General features: G+C 43.1%; 2 long non-coding RNA genes across 4 annotated transcripts; both read left to right on the forward strand.

The window, feature by feature from the left end:
• The first annotated feature begins 3,814 nt into the window (after positions 1–3,814).
• Positions 3,815–14,589, forward strand: LOC122180444. 3 transcript variants are annotated; one of them, XR_006179072.1, is made up of 7 exons: positions 3,815–4,128; positions 4,728–5,297; positions 7,743–7,883; positions 8,000–8,046; positions 10,205–10,409; positions 12,964–13,128; positions 13,854–14,589. It is a non-coding gene; the product is annotated as an uncharacterized LOC122180444 (long non-coding RNA). The 3 variants fall into 3 exon arrangements; XR_006179071.1 differs by lacking the exon at positions 12,964–13,128; XR_006179073.1 differs by lacking the exon at positions 13,854–14,589 and having other exon boundaries at positions 12,964–13,277.
• Positions 14,590–14,652: 63 nt separating this feature from the next.
• LOC122180446 lies at positions 14,653–16,697 on the forward strand. The gene is made up of 2 exons (XR_006179076.1): positions 14,653–14,903; positions 15,442–16,697. It is a non-coding gene; the product is annotated as an uncharacterized LOC122180446 (long non-coding RNA).
• The last annotated feature ends 9,874 nt before the right edge of the window (positions 16,698–26,571 follow it).

Here is a 26,571-nt window from a genome sequence, read left to right on the forward strand (position 1 = left end):
TTTTTATCCTGTCCTTTCCGTGTTGTTATTGCTTCCATTCCTTAAAGCACCGCAAATTGCAAGCCTGTGGCTTGCCGTGAAGGCATGCTGGTAAATGATTTATAGAGGGTCCTACAAATCATGTTGCACTGAGCGCAACCCCTTCCCCCACAGCAACAGCCATCATTTCAGTGCCGCTCAGCCTTCAAGGGAGCTAAGCTGTCCTTTCCCTGCTGAGATTTAGGAAGCCAAACAGCACAATGCAGCTAAAAGTGAGAGTAAACATGCCACAGTAACAGCCTGGCATTTAAGTTTCAGCAGGGCTTAAGGTGGCCTTGCTTATCAGTGGAATTGTGTTATGACACCAGCTGGCGTCCATATACAGTTTTGATGCTTTTACAGGCACAAAATAAAAGCCCAATATGTGAATAGGACTTTGCAGGCTTTTACAGAAAGAGCTTTCTTCTGGGGGCTACACATGCAGGACTGCTCGAGCTGTCCCCTGTGCTCAGAAAAGCCTGGGTGAGGGCGAAAAGCTGCACGTGGCCCAAAGTGCCCCTTGTTCCCCACTATGGGGACAAAGGCATGGCACAGCCTTGACAAGTTTGTATACAGGCATACTTCCCTGAAAGCCATTTCTCTAAAGTCTTTGTAGTTTTGTTTTTTGTTTTTTGTTTTTAATCTCAAGCTCCTTTTCCTGCTTTACATCATGCTTTCCATTTTAGAGATGTCAGATGATCTGTGATAGAGTGACAGGATGTGCAGGAGCAGTGAGGAGACGAGGTCCATTTTAATGAGACTAACTCTACTGGGTAGTGCAGACCGTGCCTCGACAAGCCCTTGGATCTTGTTTCCTTTTGCAAAGCGTCCTAATGGCATAAAAGGATTTTTGCACAAATAAGGAAAGGCAATTCCCCAAACAGATTTCTTTCAGTGGCCATTGAAATGGAAAGCTGCCACCGAGAATTGCATGATCCTCTCTAAGAGGTAAGCACAATCAGAAATCAGTATTGCTTGGCTCCCAAAAATGGACTGAAATACTTTGGAGTTAGCAGCGTGTTTGCTGGAGGCTCACCATTCACCCAGCAGGTCCTGCCTGCTGGCACTGAGGTGTAATGACACATAATATGGTCTGACCCAGCACTGCTTACCTATAACCCATTCCTGCAGGCAGCCTGGATGCAAAGCAGGAAGAGTGGGGACTTACAGCGAGGTGCAAGGGAAATATGAGAAGGCCTCACGCTGTTCTCCTGCCTTTTGTTATTTTGTCAGCTGATCTTCCAGGCTGTTATTAGAATTTCAGGCAGGCTGGGGTCATGCTTCACATTGGCTACCAGCATCAGGTAAATACAAATGGACAACTAGTCCTGGTCAAAGTTGCAAGGAAGGGTTTCTATCAATGGTATATTTTCAACCTAGACACCGCTAGTTTAATATGTTCTGCAGCATCTACAGAGAATCACTTTTATGGGATCTATTTTTTAAATCTTGCTTTCCAGAGAAGTACTTTTTTTTATCTAGTATTCTTTCCTAAGCTACTGCTGGATCCCAGCACATGAATTCTAAGATTTTCTGGGCAATGTTGCGAAAAAGTGAATAGATGAACAGAAGATGTAAAATACTTCCAACTGCCTAAGAGTTAGGCCATCCACTCTGCCTGTTCTCTACTGAAATGCGCATTTGGGAATGGTCTGTTCAGGTCTGCAGGAAATCTTATTTAGTTATTTTTTAGTATTAAATATATATATATATATATATATATATATATATATATATATATATATTCTGATCTTAAACTTGCATTTCTGACTACAAATGACTCCTGTATTTTTTTCAGGTAGGTCCAGAATATCACCCCAACTGTGATCTATTCTGGAGCTTTCTCTCTGTACATAAAAGTCAGGTTTATATAAATAGATGCAGGAAATCCCATATAGCCAGTGATGAGAGAATGTTAACCAATTTTTAAAGGCCCGATCAGAACAACTACAGAGAAGAGGTCAATACTAACTGTTATTCCAAGTGTTAATCTTAACTCCAATAATACTGAATACTAAAACGGGTTCCCAGATAAGAATTGCAAATCTCGCATTTGAGAAGAAAGGAAGTGTGATCCTAGAAAACAGATGCAGAGCCCTCCAGATCTCTGCAAGCATCCAATCTTTACGCGTTTGATCGATAGCTTTAGCAGTGGGACAGATGTGTGATGTATTCACTTTCAGATCTTTCTAGGGAAGGGAACAAAACAGCATTAAAATCTCCCGCCGCTCATCAGTGAGTAGATGGCATTCTCCATGGGAGGAGCAGGAAGCCTGCCTTGTGGACAGCCATACCTACAGGTACCTTTTTAGATTATGGAAAAGGCAGGAAGGTGACAAAGCTCTGCTTTCCATTCACTGGGGCAACTGGCAAGGCAAATGAACAGAGCAGGTGGGCATGCACCCAGAAACTGAGGAGTGCTGGGGGAACATCAATATCAAGATGATACCTGAGTTGATGAAGCTGTGATGAGCAGACCTGGCTCTCTCTCTTCTGACAGCTAGCATAGGTAGCTTTTTCTGTTCTCTGTTGCACCTTTAGGGATCCCAGCCATCACTAGCAGCAGCTTGGGGGCAAAAAAGCCCAGGGCCTTTGGGTACCACAGATCTCATCAATAGATCTTCAAACAGCAGGGAAATGCCAGAGGCCATATGACTTACAGTCAGTGGCAATTACTGTCCAGTGCCATGAAAATTGCTTGAAGAACGAGTTAGCAGCATCATAGCAACCGCCTGCTTATGGGTTCTTTGTGTCCCTCTCAGAGCCAACCAAAGCAGCCCCCAGGCTTCCATACAACATGATATGGAGGAAAGTTCGGCGAAGCATCAAAAAAAGCCTGCCTGCATAGTGCACCTGGCACATCTTTGAAGCCCTGAAAGGAAGTCTCTGTGTTCTGGTATCACTTGAGCCTCCACAAAGGAGATGAAAAGGAGGAATAAAACATCTGAACAGCCCTATCTGGCCTGAGCTGCACACATGCATTACAGCAAAGATGGATTTCTTCTGGATCCTCCTGTGTATCCTCCTCCTTGGGGATGGCAGCGAGCATTTCAACACTCCAATTACAGGATGTTCATGTTAAACAGAGAAGGGGGACAGCCAGTTGGTGACAAACATTTAGGATATGGCATCAGAAGATCTGCACAACCTGCAGAAGGACCAACTGCAGTGATCATCATGGTCCCGCTCCCCACAAGTCTTTGCCATACATCAACTCCTAGCAGGCAGCCTCACCAGAGCTTAAATCCCCCCAGCTGCTGCAAAATGGGACCAGAGGCCCCAGCTTAGCTGCATCTCAGCCCCGAGCCCTGTGGCATGGGGCTGCACCAGGAGCACTGCTCATGCTGACCTTTGGAGTCTGCTTGAAAGCATCTGATGCTCATGGCTGAGAGACGGCACAGTCCTTTCCAACTTCCTGGAGTTTTTGCCTTTGTTTTCTTCCCCACTCAAATGGAAATGAAAATGCAGGCTAAGAAAAATGGCATTAATAATACAAACTGGGGGCCCTTGGGAGAAAATTTCAGTTTTGGAAAGTCGCTACACTACATGGATGTGTCTTGCTATCAGAAGTTTACCTGGATTTTTTTGACTCTTCATGCATGCATGTATTTCTCTGCTGCCATGCATGGTCCTTTCTCCTTATTTAATTAGGGTACAATCATAAGCATATTCTTAAATTAGAAGAAATATATAAAGATTCATCCATTCAGCAGGCATTTTTTCTGGGAAAATACATGTTCTCCTTCAGGTGCTGGCTTTCTTCAGTTTTGTTTCTCTATTTTTAATTTAAAGGAACTTCTCTTATGTTTTATTCACTTGTTTTCATTAGGTAAAAGAATGCCGTGGCATGAAAACCTGTCCTGAATGCACCGCCTGCTTGACAGATATATACAAAGACTTGAAACCTGAGAGGAAAAGCGGATGGTTGCAAGCAAAAAAAAAAAAAAAAATCTAAACAAAAGAATGGAATTAAAGCCAGCACCGGGGCACGTATTAATACCATGCGGCTGTCATTGCCCGCACTGATTCCTAGGAGCGATGCAGAGCATTGTGCTCAGCAGGATAAGACTGACAGACCTCGAATATGAACCCCCACTGCCTTCTAAAGAGGTAGGGCCGTCCTTCTTATCTCCGGATTGATCCTGACCAGTTTACTGCAAGAAGCTGCTGCTTGAATTTCAGATGTTGAGTGCTGGTATCTGCAATTGACCATGCACGGTAAATCACATGCTAATGTTGCTCTGTCTTGACTGGATGAGAATAAACATCATAATCAGGAAAAGGCCTTGGAGGAGCCACAGCAGCTTTAAATCTCTCAGGGAGCAGCGGCAGTTTTGGGAGAGGCGGCTGATAAAGCGGATTAGGGAGTTTTAGAAAATTTAAAACCCGCTCCTTTCTGGGCCACACAGGCTCTGCCCAGGGTGTCATCGCTGGGAAAATTAGGCTGCTGGCAAATTTATTGCCAGGGCACTTCATTTCCATTTCAATTTCTCCTGTTCCAGTTCCACATGTGTGCCCAGTCCAGGGCTGCGATCAGATCCTGCTCTCCTGCCTTAACCAGCACCGGCCCCAGGCATTGCCCATGCTCTCTTCAGGGTGCTAAAGGCAACTGCAGGCTGGTCTTCCAGCCACTCGAGGAAAGGAAGGGCAGCCAGCAGGCCTTACAGGGGTCGTTTATTGCTCTTTTTGTCATATTCTCATCCTTACAGGATTTCCCATGGCCAGTAAGTTTTGCTCGGGAGCTCATCCCAGAAGAGGCAGGCACAAGGCAAGGACCCGGCATGCTGTGGCAGGCACCAGTGGGGCACTGCTGGGCTCTGCAGCTCCATTTTCCCCCCAGCCCAGGTGATATTAAGCTGCTCCCAGTGGGGCTGGAAAGTCTGAAGATGTCTGAGGAATGGAAGAATGGCAAACAATGAGATTGCTGGTGATAAAGCAATTCTGGAAAACGTTTGGATGAATTTTCTTCAGAAGATCCACTTCCCTGTCACCCCTGCCTCTCTGTGCTCTGCTGATGTTACCCTCTGCAACAAAGAGGTCACCAGAAGGAAGATGTGCAGGAAGGAGGACTGCTAGGTGGATATTCCTAAACATCCAGCACACCGCCAGGCACAGGGCAGGAACATGCTGCATTAGTTCTGGGCCTGAGCAGAGTTAGACAAAATAGCTTGAAAAATGGAATGTATTTCTTTGTGGAGGAGTCTCAGACCTAACACGGATGTCATGAATAACTGAAATTATGTCTGAATTTGAGAAGAAAAAAAACAACTTCCTCTGAGGTGTGTCTTGCAACTGCAAATGAGGCATAACTTGAATAATCTTATCAACTATGATGAGCTGTTACTAGCATTTGAGTTACATTTCCCTTGAAAAGTCAGGAGGGGCTGCGGCCCCAGATTAGGGATCCCTCCTGACATGTAAATAGGTAGCACATATGGAAATGGAGTTGTCCCGAGTGTCACCACCTCGAGGTGAATGATAGCTAGAGGTGGAAGAGTGGAGAATAAATGTTACTGCAAGAAAAGCTGCTGAATTTCCTTTTGAGAGACTGATAATCCCGCAGGCTTCTACAGAAGCAGCTTTTGATTATCATTGCTGATGATATTAGAAGACATCTCTGGAGTCTGTCCTTTAAAAAATGTTTCCCTGGTGCTACTTGAAAACATATGGGTTGGGAACTGAAGTGAAAAACTGATGTTTTGCTAACTCTCTTGGCACGATGGAGGCTTAAAAATGATGTGCCTGATACCAGAGATGCATTTTTAACAGTAAATGAAAGCAGACTGGATAAAAATTCAAAATACTAGACTGGTAAATGCAGATGAAAGAGGGGCTGGTTAAAGGACTGGATGAGAAAAGGTGGATCAGTTCAGCTGGGCTGAACAGCAGAGCTATTTGAGTTGCTTCGACACACTGAAGGTGCAGACACACACCTGCAACTTACAGAGGGAGCTGAGTAATCCAGGTCTAACAGTGCATGTCCAAATGCACCACTTTCCCAAGGGCTTCATCAAGTAACAAGATGGAGAAGCTCAGGCTGCTGCTCGTATGGTAACAGCTTGGATGGGGAAGGAACAGAAAGATGGAGCCAGGCTTCTTCAGTCTAGAATCTAATCCATGCCAGACAGTGGTCTGTAGATGGCTGCGGTATCTAACACAGGCACAGCACCTGGAGGGAAGTTCATGCCCCCCAATGGCTCTTATCCATAAAACTAAACCTATTTCCAGACAACATACGTTAATCCTCAGAAGATGTTGTGTACTGGAATAGTGTGTCTTATACTGGAGCTGGATGAGGTTAGTTTTGCTGATTCAATAGAATCAGAGAATCATTAAGGTTGGAAGAGAACTCCAAGACCATCCAGTACAACTGCCCACCTGCCACCACTATTCCCCCATTAAACCATGTCCCTAAATACCACATGTACATGTTTCCTGAGCACCTCCAGGGACTGTAACTTCACCACCTCCCCGGGCAACCTGTTCCAGCACCTGACCACTTTTTTGGAGAAGAAATTTTTCCTAACCTGAAAAGGTTGGATAGGTTATAAAGACCAGCCAATCAAACACAAAAAAACATTATGCTGATGCCACTATAATGTCTTCACTGTGAAAAATGCTGGCCATCAACAAGGGAAAAGCTAGATAGGCTTCATCCCATCAGCTCCACCAACTGTTAAAAAATGAATCTGTTGAAGTTGCTGCAGAAAAACTTCTGAAAAGAAGATACTTTGAAAAAGTGCTGAATCTGCAGAATCATTGCATCTCTTGGCTGGTCATGCATTTTCTGAGCCTCTGCCAATAATTGCAGTTTCTGAAAACTTCTGAAAGCAAACAAGCATTCCCTTCCACGGCTTTCTGTTCCACCACTTTGCCTCTTTTGGGTCCATTAGTCAGTACATGCATACCCCCACAGTCAGGTGACCAGCAGATTGGTGCTACAAAACTGCTTTGCCTTCCAGAGTGTCGGGTGATGAAATTTAGGAGGCTTGGGTGTATTCATAAGATCAAATAGCCAACTGCTGACGAGGTAGGTATCCTGTGCCAGCATGGGAAGACTCACCACCTACTTAATTTCTGTAACCAGGTCTGATATTTCCCCAGGAAATGTTTAATAAAGATGCCAAAACATTTTATTATACCTGAATGCCCCTTAATAAAGATGCATTTTTGGCATATGGTGGTTACAGTGCCTGCTGAAGCTATAAAGTTCTGTGGCATCCTGAAGAAATGGTAGATCCTAAAGACAGCTTTTGCTCTTAGCCACAGCCAATTAGCAGTATCTATTTCTGAGTTTTCCCCAGCCCTGTTTTAACAATCTCTAACTAGGAGCTTAACCTCTGTTCCAAAAACTGACATGGGTAAAATGCACTTAACATTGCTCACAATTCTTACAACAGACAGAACAGGTTTTGCATTTGGCTACACAGAGAAGTTCTATTTCAGTGATTTTAGGTGCTAGGATTTCTCCAGTTGTGACTCAATCCATGACTTCCCATTAAAAGAAGCCTTTATGCTTCTTCATCCAGGAGGCAGGTCACGTTCTAAGACAATTCAAACTATTTTATTCTAGCCTATGTCTAAATTGAACAATAAAAACTGTTATCCTTTATGACCAGCAACCAATTAACTGACCTGGAGATAGGGAATTAAGTCAGTCTTCTTCCTTTGAAACGACAGCTGAAATAGAGCGGTACAGTTCTTTGTCTCCTGTTTGATAGCAGGAGAGGAGGAAGGATTGGAACAGGATGACCGACAGACAGAAATCTTGCCCTTGTTGCAACACCAAAATGCTTCCCATTGACTTCTGGATGCCGAGATCTCCCCATCATGTCACGCTTTCTAGGAAGCCTTCATAAAATCAGGTGAGCAAAGCATCATGCTTCTGCTGTGATTTACAATATTCCACAAACTGTTCATCTAAAAAAGCTCTTTGAGTATATTGTACCGCCTTTCACTTTCTTTTTCTGTCATCCCTCAGGATAAATGACAGTGGAGTGTGAGGAGTGCTCCCCAGCCCCATTGAAGGTGTGTGCCAGTGAACTTGTAATATATACATGGTCTGGTGGGAACAGATTAGGGGCATTCGGGTATAAAACGAGAAGCATATGAAGTGTCAGGGCTGTGGCAAATTCATCGGCATGGCAGACTGCAGCATCTCCATGAAAGATGGGAGATACAGCCTCAGAGCCAAGTGCCAGCTTGGCTACTGAGAAAGTTTTGCCTTTCGTACTGCTACAGATAACTTTGTTACAGGAACTTAATTTAATTGACATACAGTTGTTTTCATTCCAGGATAATACCAGCCAAGGTTACACAACTCAAGACAAAAACCACACATTTACATGGAAATAAGTAAGTCTGTATGAGGCATTATATTGGCATAATTATTCTTGTTTAAAATCATGCCTCATCTATTATGTTTCTTCCAGAGCATCCGATCTTTAGGTGTCTGTTGATTATGCAGCACTATGTGATAAGATCATTGTAGACAAGCATCAATGTGCGTTTACGTATTCTATAAAATCACAGACAGAAATCACCTCAACACACAAGATTTCAATAAAGCATCTGAAAGCTAGTAAGATAGCAAGAAATAGACAAAAATATGCATCCATTTTGGTACCATTTGCCAGTCAGTGTAAATTATTTGCCGACAGAAATCTGACTTGAAAGGAGGAAAGATTGTTTTCCTTCCTTATCCTCCAACTGCCACAGCCATCACTGGACTCCCATTGAAAACAAAAAAGTTGTTTACAGCTATCCTTCCTTACCCAGCAGAGGTCGTTTGGCACAAAGTTTCTATTAATTGATAGAATTAATTAATTTCCATGGATGGCAAAAGATAGAAACAAAAGCAAAAGAGCAAGACAGTCTCATGCAGATGAGGTTTCTATAGCAGCTGAACACTCCCCACTTTCACGGCACTGCTGTGCAAGTTCCCGATTGGGGCCTGTCGTTCTTCTTGATGATGGTGGCATTATTAATTGCCCACAGGGACGGATTTCAGAATGTCAGAAGAATTAGGGCTGTAGTGTCAGAACATAGGAATGTAAGCCATGCTAGCGAATGGGCAGTTTTTTGAATGCGTTTATATATTTAAAATCTTTTTAAGGGATTGCTTTGCAGGCTTCAAGTGCCCTAGCAAATCATTAGTGATAACAGGAAACCCAAGCAGAATTATAGCAGCTATTTCACCACAAACTTGGCCATCCAGCCCTGTAAAGAGAGTCCTTTCCACCTCTGAGTCATAAAAAATAAATATGTCACCTTCCCACCAATCCAGTGGGAAAGAGCGTGATCAGAGATGAAAAATGGAAGTGACCCATATTGGTGATATTTTTGGCTTGATATAGACTTAACAAAAAAATGGACAAATTCATAAAAGAAAGTTTCTTTAAGGGCTGTTCTCTCAGGAAGTTGGTGAGCTCCAAATTGTTGCAGGTTGGGAAAGTCCGTGGGGGGACCATCCTTACACGCTCGTTCTGTTGCTCTGTCTGGGTACCCACTGTTGGCTGCTGTCAGCAGCTTCTGGACTCATGTTCCAGACAGTGACTTCAGAGGCAGATCCTAATTACAGATCTATTTTTAGATGCTCTAATTTTGGCAGGAAGCCAAAAGTTGTAATAAAACAGCTTTGGTATTATCTGTCATCTCCAGACATGGAAAAGAGCCATGAATTCAGCATGGGGGTAGATAATGTAGATATATTAGAATGCATTATTATCTACAGGGTTGCCTATTGCCAGTTTCATTTTTATTGCATGGCAAAGGTCAGCACCTTTCGGTAGCTCAGAGATCCCAAAGGATGACAAATTACCAAGAATTCCTCTATTCAGCATATATATGAAGCCATCATAAAAGAATATCAGCATGGTGCTAGCAGTCTCTGATCTACATTATATGCTTCTTTTGGCAACGAAGATGTGTCTGCCATTGACGGTGGGCAGATAGTGAGGGATGAAATTTAATACAGACAAAATGAAAGTACGGTGGCACCTTACTTGTTCTTCAGCTGAAATGTAGCTCAAGTTAACAAGATTCACAAGTCTCTGATTCCAACTGGAAAATGAGCTGCGTTTGGTTTTGGGAAATTGCAAGAACATTTTTGTTTCAGAATGTCTTACTGTTATTCCTACAAAAACAGGTCCACTTGGACCTTTTGTTTTTCCCCAATTAAAACCAGGAAGAAAATGGAATGAATGTGCAATAAATATGGAAAAAATTGGAATGTTTGGAGTAAGGATAAATGGGCTGTGCTTCCACAGCTCACTTTTCCAGGCACAATGCTCTCATGGCTGCCATATGTGACATGCTTTGTTGGATTCTTCAGGACAACTCAGTCTCAGCTAGAAGAGATTGCACCGAGCAACTTAGTTGGTGATGCTTAGGTGAGTAAACTATTATGTTAATGCCCCACTGCACTGGTTTATGATTGGTGTTCAGGTGCATTTAAACTTTCTGGGATGTGCTTGAGAAGAACCTGCTTGTTCTAGTTCTGAAAACTCTGGAGTCTGGCGTATGAGGGGAAAATAAGGAAAGGTCCAGCACATGAGACAGAGTTTACATACTGGGAGCTTTCAGGGAAGGGCCCAAAACCTGTCATTTTGCCCCTAAGGTTTTATCCTGACTAGAGTACTGTTAGATCACCTCATTATTTCATCTCAAGCTATACCTCTTTGCAACCGTTAAGCCTTTTACTACTTATAAGGCTCTGGCCTCAGTGGTAACACATTAAAGCCAGCTGCCCACATGGATCCCTTGTTCTGTAAAAGAGTTTCTAAAGTTTGTCACTTTCTAACTATGTTAAAGTCTCCTTGTTGTAGGATCAGAAAAGATGGCTAGAAATGCTCAATGGACCTTCCCTTTTGGCTCTCCTGCTTCCCCTCTAATCCATTTTCCGCCTTGCTCTGACAGAGTCTGAGATGGTTGCACTTCAGGCCACATTGCAAGACCCATCTATTATTCTGCCTTTTGCCAAAGAGTCTGATTTGAAGGGGTGTGAATTTTTGTGAGGCTTAGGAAGTGTTGAATTGACTTTTCTGTCACTTTTGCTACATTTCCCTTTCCGTGGGTTACAGCACTGATGGAAATGTCCTTATAGTCTGTGATAGGCGCATTCTAGAAATAGCATGATAAATACATGGAAATGTTTTTAAAAATTAAGAATCTTCCACAAGTTTTAAAAATAAAGACACTATGTGTAATGGACCAAAAATAACCACAATGTTTTTATTTTGGGCAAAAGATACGCAGCGGGAAGGAAAACTATGCAGTTTAATTTGCTCCTTGGTATTAGTTCTTACAGTATTTGCCAGTAACAGCAACATTATAATTTGTAGAATTAATTAATGATCTGGCATCTGATTTTGATTCATTAATGCTTAAGCCAGCTAAGTCTCAATTATCCTCTGGACTATTTATTCCTTAACAAGCTTTTAGCTAATGTGATTTTGAAAATATGAAAATAGGTCTTAGCTTGCCTTTAAGAAGTGGCAATATTTTAACGCTTCTCTGTAAAATAAAGAACCTTCTTATTTTTTTTTTTCATGCCACTATAGTTACATTCAAAATTAGACTCGGGGATTTTCAATGTATGCACTAAATATATATTATATTTATATGTACCTGGAACCTGACTTCAATTTAGACTTGATTAAAAAATGTACTGAATTGGAAACTGTGTAATAAAGGATGCCTAAATCATACTGACCCAGAATAGCTCACTCCGTCAGACAGTTAGCAAATAAGTGCACAAGCAAGCAGATGATACGAGAATTCAAAATTAATTTTATTCTCAGAGGATGCATAGACTAGCAGATAGCATCTGATTCTATCTGCAGAGGTGTAAATCCAGAGTAACGCCTTGGCTGAGGTCTCGTTACCCTGAATTTGATTGCTTATCCTGCAAATGATCAGAATTGGGCTCTTCAGTGCCCAAGGCTAGGTTAAAGCAGCTGAAACAGCCAGTGTTACTTCACAACATTTTTGTGATGCAACTGGAAGCCTCTACCAATTTCTACGTATTAGTTACTTGTAACAAATCCATTTACCAAAGTAATTTTAACACTCTTGAAATTTTCTCCAAATGACTGGTATTTTTGAAAGTTCAATCACCACATCCCTTTAGGAAAATCTCCCCGATGGAGTTATCTCTTGTGCTGCAACTGTATTATGATACATTCAGAGACTATGGCCATTGATTTGGGATTGTCAGGCACCAGTTTAAGAGCTCATTTGACCTCGTTTGGGAAAGTTGCTTCTACTGCTGGGCTCTGACATGATGTCTGTGCTTGCCATCATTGTACGCTGTCCCCACTCACATCAAAACAGAAATGCATCATTACGGAGATGAGTAAACAAATGAATCATGGATGTTTTATCCAAATAAACCAGCTCAGTTCATCGTTTCAGTCGCTGAGATTTGTTCTGAAGGTATCTTCCGAACCTTTCAGACATTACAGAGATGGTAGAAAATACAAAAGTAAGCACTTAGTGTTACAGAACTTGAAATAACTCATCTGCTCCTGAAACCATTTTCCTAAGAAGACGTCTGATGACCTCTGACCACCAGAATTTGTGTGTAACACCATTGGCGTCTATGCAGTTCACTCTCACTTCACAATGCTGAGACACCAGATAGAGCTTTCCCCACCCCTCTCACCAAGAAATCCGAGACAAACATCTGAACGTATCTTCCTTCCCCCTTTTAGATCATTAAATTCAGCTCCTATCAGCCAAAGATGTGAGGTCAGTCCGTGACTATACAGAGAGAGCTGAGAGAGCTGTAATGCCGACTCCCCTTTCGCCTGAGGAGCTGTTAGCTCAGCCAGGTCCCAAATGGCTGCCCTGGATCTACAAAGTGGGGGCACAGCTCACATTCCCAGCTGTCTGTAGTTTTAAAAATCAACTCCCTCTTACCAAGTTTAATACTCTGGCCCACAGAATCCATTCTGTGCTGCTTCGTGGACAGCCCTAAACCCTGCATACATGGTTGGTACAGAACTGGGAGACCACAAAACCAGCTACCAGAGACATACCTGAGGCAACAAAGAAATGAATTCATGTCCGGCTACTGAGGGAAAAGTGCCAGTTATTTGTGTAGTTATGGTAAGAGTACTTTCAGACTAAGCGGTAGGTTGAGGTGGTTAAGCTCAGGTTCTATGGCTAGGGCTGGAGGCACCATTTTTCTCAATTCCTTTGAGAAAAGGTTTGGGTTGAGAAACAAGAGCAGCCCTGCTCGCTTTTAATCATCTGAATGTGGAGGAAGGGGAGAAGGTGGAGGCTTGGTAAGAAAAATATGCAAAGCTTAAAAAGTTCCAGCTGCCGTTCTCTAATGGAGGCTTGGTTCCTCATGAACGGTGGAATAGTTAGGCCACCTGGTGGTAAATGGCAAGCCAACAACCTTTGCAATTTCTGAGGCACAATAAATACCCTGAGGAGCAGAGAGCACAGGGAACTGTCATAGGCTGGTGTGCAGCCACTGCTGGGAGATGGCTGCCAGCTGTGACCTCCCCCAGCTCAGGTGCAGTGCAGAACAGGGGGACCCTCCCTCCACCACAGCCTTCCACCCCAGCCACCTCCTGCTATGCCAGGGAGGGAGGCAAAGCAGAAAGCAATCCAAGGACATCTGAACCTAGGTAAGCTTTTTTGGGGGGAGAGGGGGGTGCTTTAGTGGCTGAGTGAGGAGCTCTGTCCCTAAATGCAGCACCAGGTTTATGCAGATAAATCAAGTGAGGCTGGTGGGGACGGTCAGTTATACTTTTAGCATTCCTATTTTAATGAAGTTCTACAATGTCGTTCTCACATCTATGTGTGTCACTTGTTTCTTCCAGTACAACTGCTGCCCAGAAGTACTGCAAAGTGTCAAATGTAAATGCAGAGTGCAGAGGAGATGTTGGTCCTGCTGGCAGGGTCCTTCACAGCGCTCCCAAGTGCCAACATCTAAGAACCAAGCTGGACTGGACACCAGGGCAATGCCAAAGAGTGTTCACAGGTGGGCACAGCACAGGCAAATGAATGCTAAAGAAAATCTGGTGGATGATGTGACTCTTCTTAACAAAGGAACTATTGTTTGTTTTGCCCAATTCTGCCCCCTGGAGCTTTCATCTGAGCCTTGGGAAAGCAAGCTGCCGTGTCCAGCACTGCTCCTGGCTGCACTCTCCTTGCTGTCCCTGCCTGGTTCCCTCAGTGCATTCTCCAACACTTGAAAATTCACCCGACTTGTGACTCACATTTTAATCTTATCCAAGTCACAATGTTTATTTCACAGGATGCCCAATTAAACAGTAATTCAGCCTGCTCTGGAGTTGTTTCCTTCCCATATGGTGATTGGTATAACCTGAATAATGTAGGAAGCACAGAAGAAAAGGCAGAAAACAACTTCAGTGATACTGGGAGAGCAAGCTACAACTTCTCCCACTGAAGAAGAGTGGAAAAGAGCATGCACAGAAGTGTTAAATGCTCCCTGACTCCTAAGAAGAGGAGGGAAGGATTTCAGACTGGGTATCAGGAAAAACTTCTTCCTTTAAAAGAGTGGTCAGGAGAACAGGCTGCCCAGGGAGTCACAGTCCCTGGAGGCGTCCAAGAAACACGCAGATGTTGTACTGAGGGACATGGTTTAGTGGACAAGCATTGGTGATAGGTGGATGGTTGGACTGGATGATCTTGGAGGTCTTTTCCAACATTGGTGATTCTATGATTCCAAGATGGTGCTACCTGGGCATGCATAACAGACTCCCCTTAAGCCTGGGGAGCAGGATCAGGAGTGAGGCTGCAGTTCACACTAAATGAAAGAACATCCATGGCCCCGCTTTCCCTGTCCCACTTCTGCCCTCCACTGTAGCTACTGCAGGAATGCCTGTTCCTTGCACCTTGCATCCAAGGTGAGTGCTGGAGCTCCACACTCTGTAAGGTGAGGAGCAAGGTCCTGACTTCACTAGCTGCATGCCAAAGTCCAGGAGTCCTAAAAACTTGAAGGGGTTTTTACCATGGCACAGACCTGCATGCTTCTTCAGGCCTTTCACGCTCACGTAGCAGGGCACTGCCCTGCTACCCACATAGACTTGCTCTTTTTGCTGTCTGCTCCTCCAGGTGCGATTGCAGCACTCATCTGCAGCACTCCAGGCTCACACTGGAGGCGTGGAAATAGAGACAGCGTTCTTCCCAAAGAAATTTTCAATGTGCTTTACTGAGACTTTCTAAAAAAATATAGATTAATTGTGATAATTAAATTTCCCTCTGAGTGATTTCTTTGATAAATGGGTCTAGTTAGGACTTTCAATTAAGCACCAGGCCCTGCTGTGAAGTCAGACAGAGCTTCGTGTTTCAGGCATTTATTGCCTCATTTACACAGAGACAATATGAATTATTTCATGTTACGCTGTTTTCTTTATGTCTTTTTTTTTTTTTTTTTTAACACAGGTATTAGAATTCCTATTAACCCTTCCATCAGGAGCCAATTAAAAAAAGATGGTCACCAATTTTTAATCATTTTGTGATGGTTTAATAAGCCTCCTGGAATCTCTCTTCTGTCCATACCGCAGCTCTCTGCTGCATAAACTCACCGGTTTGTTGCTGTGCAGTTTCTCACAGGCTCCCAGGTGGTGATAAAAGGATATGAAAATAACATCAAGTGGGGAAGAAAAGACATTGACCCCAAAGACTCTGTTATGACGAATGGTGGTAATATGCAACAATTTGGGGAATTTCTGTGTTTTTGCCTTGCCCAAAATTTGGAGTATATGTTCAGGACTGCCTGCAGAATTTCAGCTGCTGGGGGACACTCCACCTTGAACACTGTTGTGCTCTTAAAGTTATATCCCTGCACTGGAGCAGAGCTGCATGGCCATTTTGAGCATGGAATTAGTTAAGATACACAGTTTGTACCTTTTTACTATGAAACTGGGATCTTTAGCTTGTTTTTCTGGTTACTAGTACAGAACACCCATGTAATTGCCAAGCACTGTTTCTAGCCATGAAGAGCAAGCAGTCCAATAATTTAATAATGATAATTCAAAAAAAAAAAAAAAAACCACAATCAAACAAAACTAATCCAAAAGAGGGTCTATTTTTACTACAGCATCCACATCTAGACACCAGCATTCATTGTCATTGATAACAGAGAAGAAAAAAGTCTCCTAGACTTAGGAAATGGTTTTAAATTTTTATGAGCTCTCTGTAATGCCATCCTCAGCTACTCTAGCTAAGATGAAATTGCAAGGTTTACCCACTGATGTGCTTTGAGAAATAAATCAGAAACTAATTGTTTGACATTAGAGAAGAACTTGTTTTTACCTCCTCCCACCCTACTCAACATAACTATTTCTGTTTCCTTTATACTGTGTAGTCAGTGTCAATGCATGTGATGAGAGCATATATGTTTATTATTACACTTGGATTGATCTTCATTTGACCCATGAAATTGATATGCTTCCTGTGTGAGAGTTAGTCAGAGACATACTTTAATTCTTATTAAACTAAACCTTTACCGGGGGCAGGGAGATTTCAAGGGAGTCTCTGCCATGTAAAGAAATCATGCTGTCTTTCCATATATGAATCTAAGCACAGTCAGACCTCAGATTGTATAGAGCAAGAGATGTGAAATGAGTTATGAGTACTGAGAGTTTGAATAATTGACGGAAATTTCAATGCAATTAATAAAAAGTAAAGGATGTGAACTCGTTGCTGATGAATTAGGGTCTGTGGATTGTTATGGCATGGTAAATCCAAACGTCAGCCACCCCCCCATTTTTCTCTGCTGTAAAGCAGCAAAGCCCGTGCTTCTAATGCAGATTTGTTATGCTCTGGCATATCTAATTTCTTAAACCAGAAAGACAAAGATGACTGATGCCAAAAAGTGGGAGGGTACATTTTAAAAATCCCAATGCTATTTTAAACATGGGCTAAAATGAGACTATTGTGTGGTTAAAATTTATCTAGCATCCTCTCTGGTTGAGGCACATCTTGTCATATAGAGCAATGCTGTTAAAGTAGTTCATGGGAATGATGTGCATGACTCCTCTTGCTAATGGGAGCTGTGTGCATAGAACAATTTAGCTGTTAGTGCTCTGAGGAGAACTTGAATAGCAGGGGCTTGGAGAGGAACAAAACAAAAAGAAAGCTGCTAAGGGCATTCTGAAAATACACTTGCTATTCTTTTTCTTCCCAAGCATTGCTGCGGTAAGCAACCGCTTCAAAATTCCTCTTTAAACAAGTGACATGAAAAGGAAAAGAGCATGACTTTGTATCAACAGCCATTCAGAACAGAGTGGGTCCCAAACTAACCTTGGGGGTAAGGAAGGCTGGTGGGGGGCAGGGTGCCGTGCGGCCGTTCCCTTTGGTTTGTTTCGCTTGGTTTGCCAGTAGTTTAGAGAAAGCATCCCTCATGGGAGCATTCTGACCCAAATATCTGGGATGCTGTACAGAACACCGGCAGGCCAGGATTTCAGAAATACAACTGCCTACAGTAAGGCACCCAGCAAAGCACTTGAATATTCCACCCGGCTCCCCACCCCCAGGCGATGGGATTGCTTATGCATTTAAGGCTAGAGTGCTTAAGAGCTCCCTTATGTATAGGTTGGAGAACTTAGACATGGGTGCAGACCCGACCATGAGCTGTCTGCTATTGTAGAGCTTGGCCAGAGGGAGGCTTTCTGCATTTGATTGTTGTTTTTTTTTTTAATCACTTTGCTTGTTGAGGATTTTCCCAACCACGCTGTATGCAGCAAGCTGCCTTTAAATGCACTGCAAAGCACGATTCTGAACCTTTCCTGAACCTTTTAATTGTGGGGTAGGCTGCAGATACACAGGTTGTAACAAGGCTGTGTACAGCTCCTAAGGTTATGGCAAACACCTAGCAGACTAGAGAGCAGCTCCTTTTAAAGGCTCAGCTAATTGCCAACTCTCCATTATTTCCCAGTCAAGCCTACAAAAACCTGGGATATTAAAAATGCCAAAGAACATTATGGAAATCACCATCCTTTCCTAAATGATGCCATATACATTTCTTAATGAGTAAAAAGGTGGCTTCAGGTACCGGGATGGCATACAGAAATCCTGACTCCAATTCCTACTCCCACCAAAAGATGTATGTATGGCCCTGGGCAAGCTACTGACCATTCGGTTCCAAATCTGTAAAAGGCAATATACTTTTCTGCCTTTTGAGTCATGAGAGCCTAACATCCATTAGTAATTGTGAGACGCTCAAACGTTAATTCTTAAGTGCTTAGATACATCAGTAGAAGAATTTTCCAAAGAGATATCACTGAACAGATCTGTGCATTCTTTTTGGTAATATTCGTTATAATGTGTTGCTGTACATCTTTATTCCCAATGTTTTATTTATTACAAAGTACTAAAGGTTGGGTTTCCTTACAGGAATGGATTGACTTGGAGGAGTTCCACAGGGAGTGTAAATGTTTTCTGTGTCAGAAGATTAATAACAGGAAAAAGAAAAAGCTAAGGCTTCCATTTGATTGAGACAATAAATAAATGCCTTCACTTTGGCTCCTGGTCTACCATCCAGCTATAAGATTCTTATGCTTGTTCAGTCTCATTCTTAACTGCCACACTTTCTGTTCTCTTCCACTTCTAGAACTGATGTACTAACTGCTGCCAAAAAGACAACCAACCAACTTTCCAAAGCACCTAACAAGTATCGCTCCATATTCCCTGAATTGAATGTTACTGTGGGACAGCCCGTGACATCTACAGGAATGCCGACTTGCTATTGAGTTGTCAGGTCCTGCCCAGGTCTGACTATTAGTGACAGGAGAGAAAAGAATCCAAGCTACTGATACAGGGTTAGCTTAAAGATGAGGTCAGGCTGATAGACAGGAAAAAGTATTTAAATTCCTTTTGAGGAAGCTGCGTGTTTCTCACATATATAAATCGGGGCTAAATGTTCTGACTACATTCCTGTATCTTGTGTTACAGATATCTACTACATCATCCTGTCCATTCCATTCCTCATCCTGGTTTCCGTTATGCTCACTGATGTGGTCTTCCTTCAGGGCTCTTTTTGTCTTTCATTAATAATCTCTAATCATTAATTACCTCTGTAACCCAGTGGAATGTCTCCATTTCCTTAATCACTACTCTGAAAGTGTTTCAGGAGCTCTCCGATTACAAGGCACTAAATAAAATGCAGGGTGTTATTGCCACTAAAACCTTCTGTGGTTTTTATACTGTTTCTATGAAGGCTGCTCCAAAAGTAATCCCTCCTATTTTATGACACTGGTCCATGAAGTTGAGGTTGAACCTTCTTGCCAGTATTCTGCTACATTTTGTTGCTGTGAAATAGATGGCAGCTGAGGGGCACTCTCACAGAATGGTGTTTGATATGGATATGTGCATGAACTGTAATTTAACTCCTCCCTACAGGAAAAAATGGCACCCACTGACATTTATTAATGCTTGCTGAACATTTCTGGAGACCAAACAGTGAATGTGAGCACAGTGAGGTGTTGGGTGGTGCATTTCAGCTGTGGTGACAGCAACAGTGGGTCACCTCCACTAGTGCAGATTTGTACAAGCGTGGTATGCAGGCTCTTGTACATCACCAGCAAAAATACACAGATAATGGTTGTGACTGTATTGAAAACTAGTGTTTTGTAGCTGAGAATTTGTTCTATCAAACTGTGTTATTGTGCCCTTTGTATCTGTTCCGGTTTACATGGAAATAAATAGAAGGCATTACTTTTGGAGCATCCTACTATATATCCCACTTGATACTTGTCCTGTTCATGCAGTACTTTGATGCAGAGTTTGTAACACTGCACTCTGCTTTATTACTCCCAGTGATCCTTTTCTGTCCATTCTTGGCTGGTACCCTGAACCACAGAGGTGCAATGTTGTACTGGTATCACTAAGGCACTTTAAGTCACTTTTCTGTAATTTGGACTCTGAGCTGATCCCAAAGATTGCTCACTTTATGAGCTATATCAGTCTAAAGAGAGCTCTCTGTGGACAACTCTGCAATTCAGAGCCACACGGAGTCCCTTTGGAGCGTTCTGCAATGCAGCCAAGTCATACCCTCTCCTCTCCCCAGCAGGCACTGAGCACGGCTACATGTTGGTCAGAGCAGATTGCAGAATGGAAGAAGATTTAAACCCATTTTGCTAATGAAACTGAATTCAAGCCATAACAAAAACAATTCATTACACATTTCTGTCTGTCTGCAAAGGACTTTAAAAAGAGTTAAAGGGTTAAAGCACCTGTGTCAGTTAAAGCAAGAGGTTTAACTGACCTCTTTAAAAGAGCTCCATTTATAGGTTAGGAAACTAAGACAATGTCTCAGTTTACTACTGGCTACCAAAATAGCTGAAGATTAGGTTTTTAAAGTAGTTTTCTGCCGTGTATGAAGAGCAAAAGGAGAGGTCTAAAGATCTTCTAATGTCTTCGCTTCCTTAAATTCCTCCTGCTGTTTATAGCTCTCCTGTTGTATTTTTCTTGAAGAAACAAAAGCGCATAAACTTCAGCCTTCTTCCCCCTGCCCTGCCCTTTTCTCAAAGAAAACAATATGAAGCTAAAAGGATCTGCTGTACGCTGCCTGACAAAACAAAAATCCAAAGCACAGAAAGGGACTTTGATTAACGGCATTTTGGCCGGCGTTTAGAATGGAACACGCGGCGCTGCTCTTCTGTTTTGCCCTTTGCTCGGATACCCACAAGATACAGTCCACCTCCATGCGGTGTGCTCTGCCCACAGCCTGAGATCAATGAGATCTATGCAAAAAGAGAGCACCTGCCACAGCCCGTTACTGTTTTTATTTATTGTCGGTGTTATTAGACCACGCAGGAACCCTAACCACAAATATTGTCTGAAGCACTGTGTGAACACTGAACAGAATGATGGCCCTGTCCCAAAGCGATTACAAACTAAATAGAGGACGGAAGACCACAGACGAATACAAAAAGACAGATGGCGAATAAAGGAAATGAGAACGCTCAGTGCAGCTGACAGCAGCAGTACCTTACCAGCAGCATAAAGGTTGTCAAAGCTTTTGTAGACGTCACGGCAAAGGAGGGCTTTAAGGACATTCTGGAGAGCTACCAGAACAAATCCAAGAGCGTTTGCACAGCGTAACCTCTCAGTTTAAGAGAGGCCACAGAGGAGAAAATGAGAATGAGAATGCAGGAGGATGGCAACACTGGACAAAAGGAGAGGGTACGTTTCAAGGTGCCAGCAGTGTTTAAATGTTACAGCTGCCAGCATTCCGGGCTGTGTTTAACAGCGGTCTCTTAGTTTGCTCCTGACCAGTCCTGCTGACCCATATCCCACTCTAAAAAGGTACATAAGGACAGAGCACAGCAGAGCTGAAAGCCTGCTCAGCAGGCGGGGCAGTCACTGGAGCTGCTCTGTTCCTTGTTTGTGCCTCCTGACAATGAGAGATGATAGGTGGAGTCCCAGGAGGCCTTGAGAATGAAGATAGGCAGCTTATGTAGATGCGAGATAGGGGAGGGGGAGGTGGTACAGGGATGCCAGGAGAGGGGTGACACGTTCAAAGTGACAGGCTAGGAAAATGATCTTTGAAGCAGCAGCAGCATTCAGTATGATTAGGGCTTGTGTCGGGGCCAGAGAAAAGGATGTCGCAGCAACTTAGCTGTTAAATAATGAGAACTTAGGCAAGGATTTTAGCTGCGAGGGAGAGTGGAAGAAGATGCACCTTAAGAGCTGGATGATGTAGGAGCTGAGTGTGGGGTGGTATGAGCAGCTGAAAAATTGAGGCTTTACCTGTATGTAACAGAGGTCAGAGTCGATGCTGCCGCGCAGTCATGTGTGACAGATAGCACGGTATGCTGCGCCCAGCGTCAGGAAGCAAGGTGGGCACAGGGTGGGGGTCACAGAGAATGCTAGCTAGTAGAAGACCAGGCACTGTCTCCCCCTCATCTCCTGTTTAGCTCTTCTCTCTGCAGCTATTAATTGCAGACAACTATAGGAAGCTGCTTAGGAGAAACCATCAACTAAGCCAAAAATTTAAATGCAGTCCCAGTAATACTTCTCACGTGGTCTAGATTCTGCTCACATATACCCACGAGGTTGCATCTCTCATCTAACTCAGAAAATACAAATCCTTTCCTCTGTGCTCAGTAATAAACTGTGCAGACATTGTGCAGTTTTCTGCTGTATTCCTAGAAAAAGATTACCAGCAAGATTAAAGCCTCTGGTTTTGAAGAGAGATTTCACAGGATTAAGTATTATCCAGTCTACTTCTGAAACCGAGGATAAAATACAAGAAAAGACAATGAATTATATTACTTCAAATATCACAGACTGCGATGTTGGTAGACGGGATAACGAGAACAAAACAAACGCTTACGTTCTGCGCAGAATTAACACCTGGGGAAGGCGCCGCGGGGCCGCAGTTCCCAAGTGCTGCCAGCAGAGGGCGCCGGCGGCACCCCGTTTGATTTGGGGACGGAAGTCGCGATTTCCCTGGGTAGCGTTTCCCAGGAATAAATCAAGCAGAAATGAATAACCTTTGATTTATCATTCCTAATGGAGATGTACATCATACTAGCGTGTCATCACATTTCAACGTTGGCCATTACGTGCCAAACATGTAGTAATCTTCTTCCGCATCATAATCGGCGATGAAGATGTACGTTTCCGTTCAGCACAATTAGATTTGCACGTTTCTTCATGGCAGCTGGGGGCGGTGGGCAGAATACCTGCTTCGGCTGCCTGTAACCCCGCGGGGCGCGGCAGCGGACTGGGCAGGGGCTAGAGCGGCACGGCTCCCGGCGGAGGGTGCCCGGGGAGCCGTGCCGCGCGGGGAGGGGGCCGGACCAGCAGCACGGCCATTGGGACGGCGGCAGCGCCCTCTGGTGGCCGCCCGCAGCAGTGCAGCCTGTGCTGGAGGCGGGGCCCACGGCACTTGGGATCTGTGGCCAAGGGAGCTGCGTTCGTCCGAGATGTAGCCGAACAGATGCGATCTCAGGCTGGAAAAAGACCTTCGTTTGCAACTGGATTGACATTACTGTCCTTATGTATATCTGTTGACGTGGATGTGGCAAATGATTTCGCTTTTGCTGCCTGTAAGATGTGGAGTCAATAAAGGCAAAGCTGAAAAGCTCTGATGAGAATCTCAACTCTTTTCCTAGTAAAGCATGCTCTACAAAAACAGGTTGCTCAATGACAGTAAACAGAAAACAGAAAATTTACTCAGCAATGAAAAACAAACGAACAAAAAAACCAACAGACCCAATCCTCACTGGGGATGACTGAGGCAATGAATTACTTAAAGGTAAAAGTTGGGAATCTTCTTTTCAAAGAACAGAGAGCAAAAGGGAACGAATGCTGCCTGTATCACAGAATCACAAAATAGCAGGAGTTGGAAAGGACCTCTGGAGATTGTCAAGACCAACCCTCTGCTAAAGCAGCCTCCCCAGATTAGGTTGCAGGAAAGCATCTGGGTGGGTCTTGAAAATCTCCAGAGGAGACTCCACAACCTCTCTGAGTCAGTTCCAGTGCTCTCTCACCCTCAAAGTAAAAAGTTTTTCCCCATGTTCATATGGAACTTCCAATGTTCCAGTTTGTGCCCACTGCCTCTTGTCCTTTTTAATGCACCCCAGGATACCACAGGCCTTCTTGGCTACAAAGGCACACTGCTGGCCCACAGCCAACCCGCTGTCCACCAGGACACCCAGGTCCTTCTCCACAGAGCTGCCTGGGAGCAGGTCAGCCCCTAAGCTGTACTGATGCACGCAGTTATTCCTCCCCAGCTGTAGAACTCTGCTCTCTGTATATGAACATGCTACTTCCAGTGTTGAAGGTGGAATCCTTCTCTACTTGTGCCAGGGTGAACTGGGAATAACTCCATTGAAACTGGAAGACGTAAAAATGCAGAAGCAGACTGAGAGAAAAATTATGTTCTTGCAATGCTTACTTAATAAAATACGTTTTACTAATGAATGTGTCAGCTGCATATGTCACTCTCAGCTTCCTATTTTCAGCTTAGAATGTGTTAGTAGTGCCCTACTTAAAACTGCACAGTTCTGTGGCAGAGCCTCGGATTTGGTCAAAATTGTTAGGATTAAAAGTTGTGCAAAACCAGACCCTCAGATCTGATCCTCTTTGAATTTCTATGGAAGGAGTTTGAATTCAAATGTGAACTTGCACAGATTAATTCAGGGTCAGCACGACAAGCAGTAGGAGGAGCCTGTGTTCCTGGTGTGGTTTTGTGTGGGTAATCTTGCAAGAACATTTGATTGTGAGATTTTTTGGGTTTTATGAATGATTGAAAGAGAGAGAAAGGAGGCGTTTCATGACTGTGGGTGAGACCTGCATCCCATTCACAGCGTAAGAAGAAACAACTGACAATTATTACATGGGTTTTATAGGTCATTGGGAACAGAAGATGTAGGAGGAAAAGTGCCAAAGATTATTCAGATGACCAGAGGTTTGGAACAAAGATTAATTCTGTACAGTGTCTGGCGAATGGAACTTCATTTTTGGTTAATTTTTAGGCATCATTATAATAAATGATTAATATTAAAAAAGAAAATCCAAGTTTTGTGGGTTAACTGTGGTCTTCAGCTGTCCCCACTTGGATCTAAACAAAAATATCAGCATAAATGAATTTGAACTCTGTTATTTTACCTAAATCCAGCATTTGTTCTGCTACAGCAGCTGAATTAAATTCATCTGGGGAGAGAAAAAAGAGTACAGACCCACAGCTGGTATGATGGGAAAAGACAACAAATAGGGGAATTAAAATGCAATATCGGGCTAAAGCTAAACATACTGGCTGGGAGAATCTTGGACAAGAAAGAAGAGTTTGAAGTGCAAAGTTGGTGTATTTGACAGAAAAGTCAGTGTTTGAGAGGAGCTTCTGACATGTAAACCACGATCTACTATACTAATGGATCTGTAACTGCACCAGAACTTGCCAGTGCTAATGGATACGTAACTGCTCCACTTTGGTGTAGTTCCATGAAAATCTAGGCTGTTCCATCTAGTAAAGCATCTGGTCTGCACTTACAAACCCAAGAGTTTTTAAGAATTTGGGGCAAAAAGATTTTAAGCTATGTAAGTTACTGTTGCTTTGCTCAGCATGTCAGCTGATCCTAAATTACTAAACCCTGATTCAGCTTTGTCTTTGTGCATGTAGAGTTGTTTTTTTCTCTGAGAAATGAAGTTGGAGATTTCTTACTCAACGCTTTCATTAATTCATATAATTCCGTAAGGATATCTCTGTCACATGGCTGGTAAAATTATCATGCCTTCCTATTTTCTTTTTTACCATTTTAGAAAAACGTGTTTTCTCCTCATTGGGCTAAATCCTCTCCATAAGCTTTCCCTTCAGCTCACTACATTTCCTGTCACTGACAAAGGGCATCGCCTTCATCCCAGAACAAGAGGAGCCTTGGAATGGATCAGCCATTTCTCTGCCTGTGTGCATCTGGGAGATAAGGAAGCAGTACCCAATCTTGAAAGAAAAAATGTTCTTCTGAGTAGCATCTGTACGTTTCCCCATGCTTCTCATTTATTAACTTTCACATGTGACACATGTGTCTGAAAGCCAGTGTGCTGTATCAGGGCTCAAACCCACAGTACTTACAGGGGGAGACCCCCAGTGCACTCTCTATGATGAAAGGCCTTAATGTAATTCCACTGTCAAACAAGCAAACCATTTTTTTGAAGAAAGGAACAAGGCCAAAACAGAAGGAAGCCTGACTTTGTGTGGTTTATGGAGTTTTATTCCTCCTGTTTCTATTTGCAGTCTGGCAGTATGACAACTGTGATGTAATGACCTGGCCTACATATTGCACAGCACAATGCTGCAGATATCTTTATTTTCCTGTTGCTCCTAATCACAATTTATTGTTTGAGATGATTGTCAATCATTTCATGTACAGCTCCAAAGAGAACAAGAGATCCTCTAAGCCACATGAGCATAGACAAGACATCCTCCAAGCCACAAGAACATGAACAAGAGATCCTCCAAGCCACGTGAATGTGAACAAGATCCTGATCACGTGTTACAGAGATCCTGTAAGTCACACAAACTTTTGCATTTGACACTGATTTCATTTTAGCTTTCTGAAAGTCATTAGTCCACAGTGCAGGTGAGCGCAATTTGTTCATAAATATACTCTCTGCATCATAATTTATGCTTAAATTCATAAGCACTAAGAAGGAACAGCTGCCTCTCGCATTCAAGCTGTGATGGGGCTGACTCAGAGCTTATGTTACTCCAGCACAACTGCAACCTGGTATTTCATTCTGTTCCTGCACATCCAAATAAAATGGTGATTTTTATAATTACTACTATTGTCATTTATTTGGAAATACTCTGCAGAATCTGAACATAAGCTACCTAATATTGTCAGAGAATAAAAGCTTATAGTATTATTACACTAGGGCAATTGGAATGGACCATACTGGGGCAGGTTATATTTCATTTATGACATACAGCGTGTACAAGTTAAAAAATTGTTAGAAGATACAGTAGCAGGCTTACTGTATGACACATACAAACTAGAAATACTGTTGTGTTCAGTCTGAGAGCACTGTTTCATAGAGGAGATACTCTGTGCCTGTGTAGGA

This window comes from Lagopus leucura, unplaced genomic scaffold (genome assembly GCF_019238085.1).
Source record: "Lagopus leucura isolate 7727_CA_CO unplaced genomic scaffold, USGS_WTPT01 Super-Scaffold_100004, whole genome shotgun sequence".
NCBI lineage: Eukaryota > Metazoa > Chordata > Aves > Galliformes > Phasianidae > Lagopus > Lagopus leucura.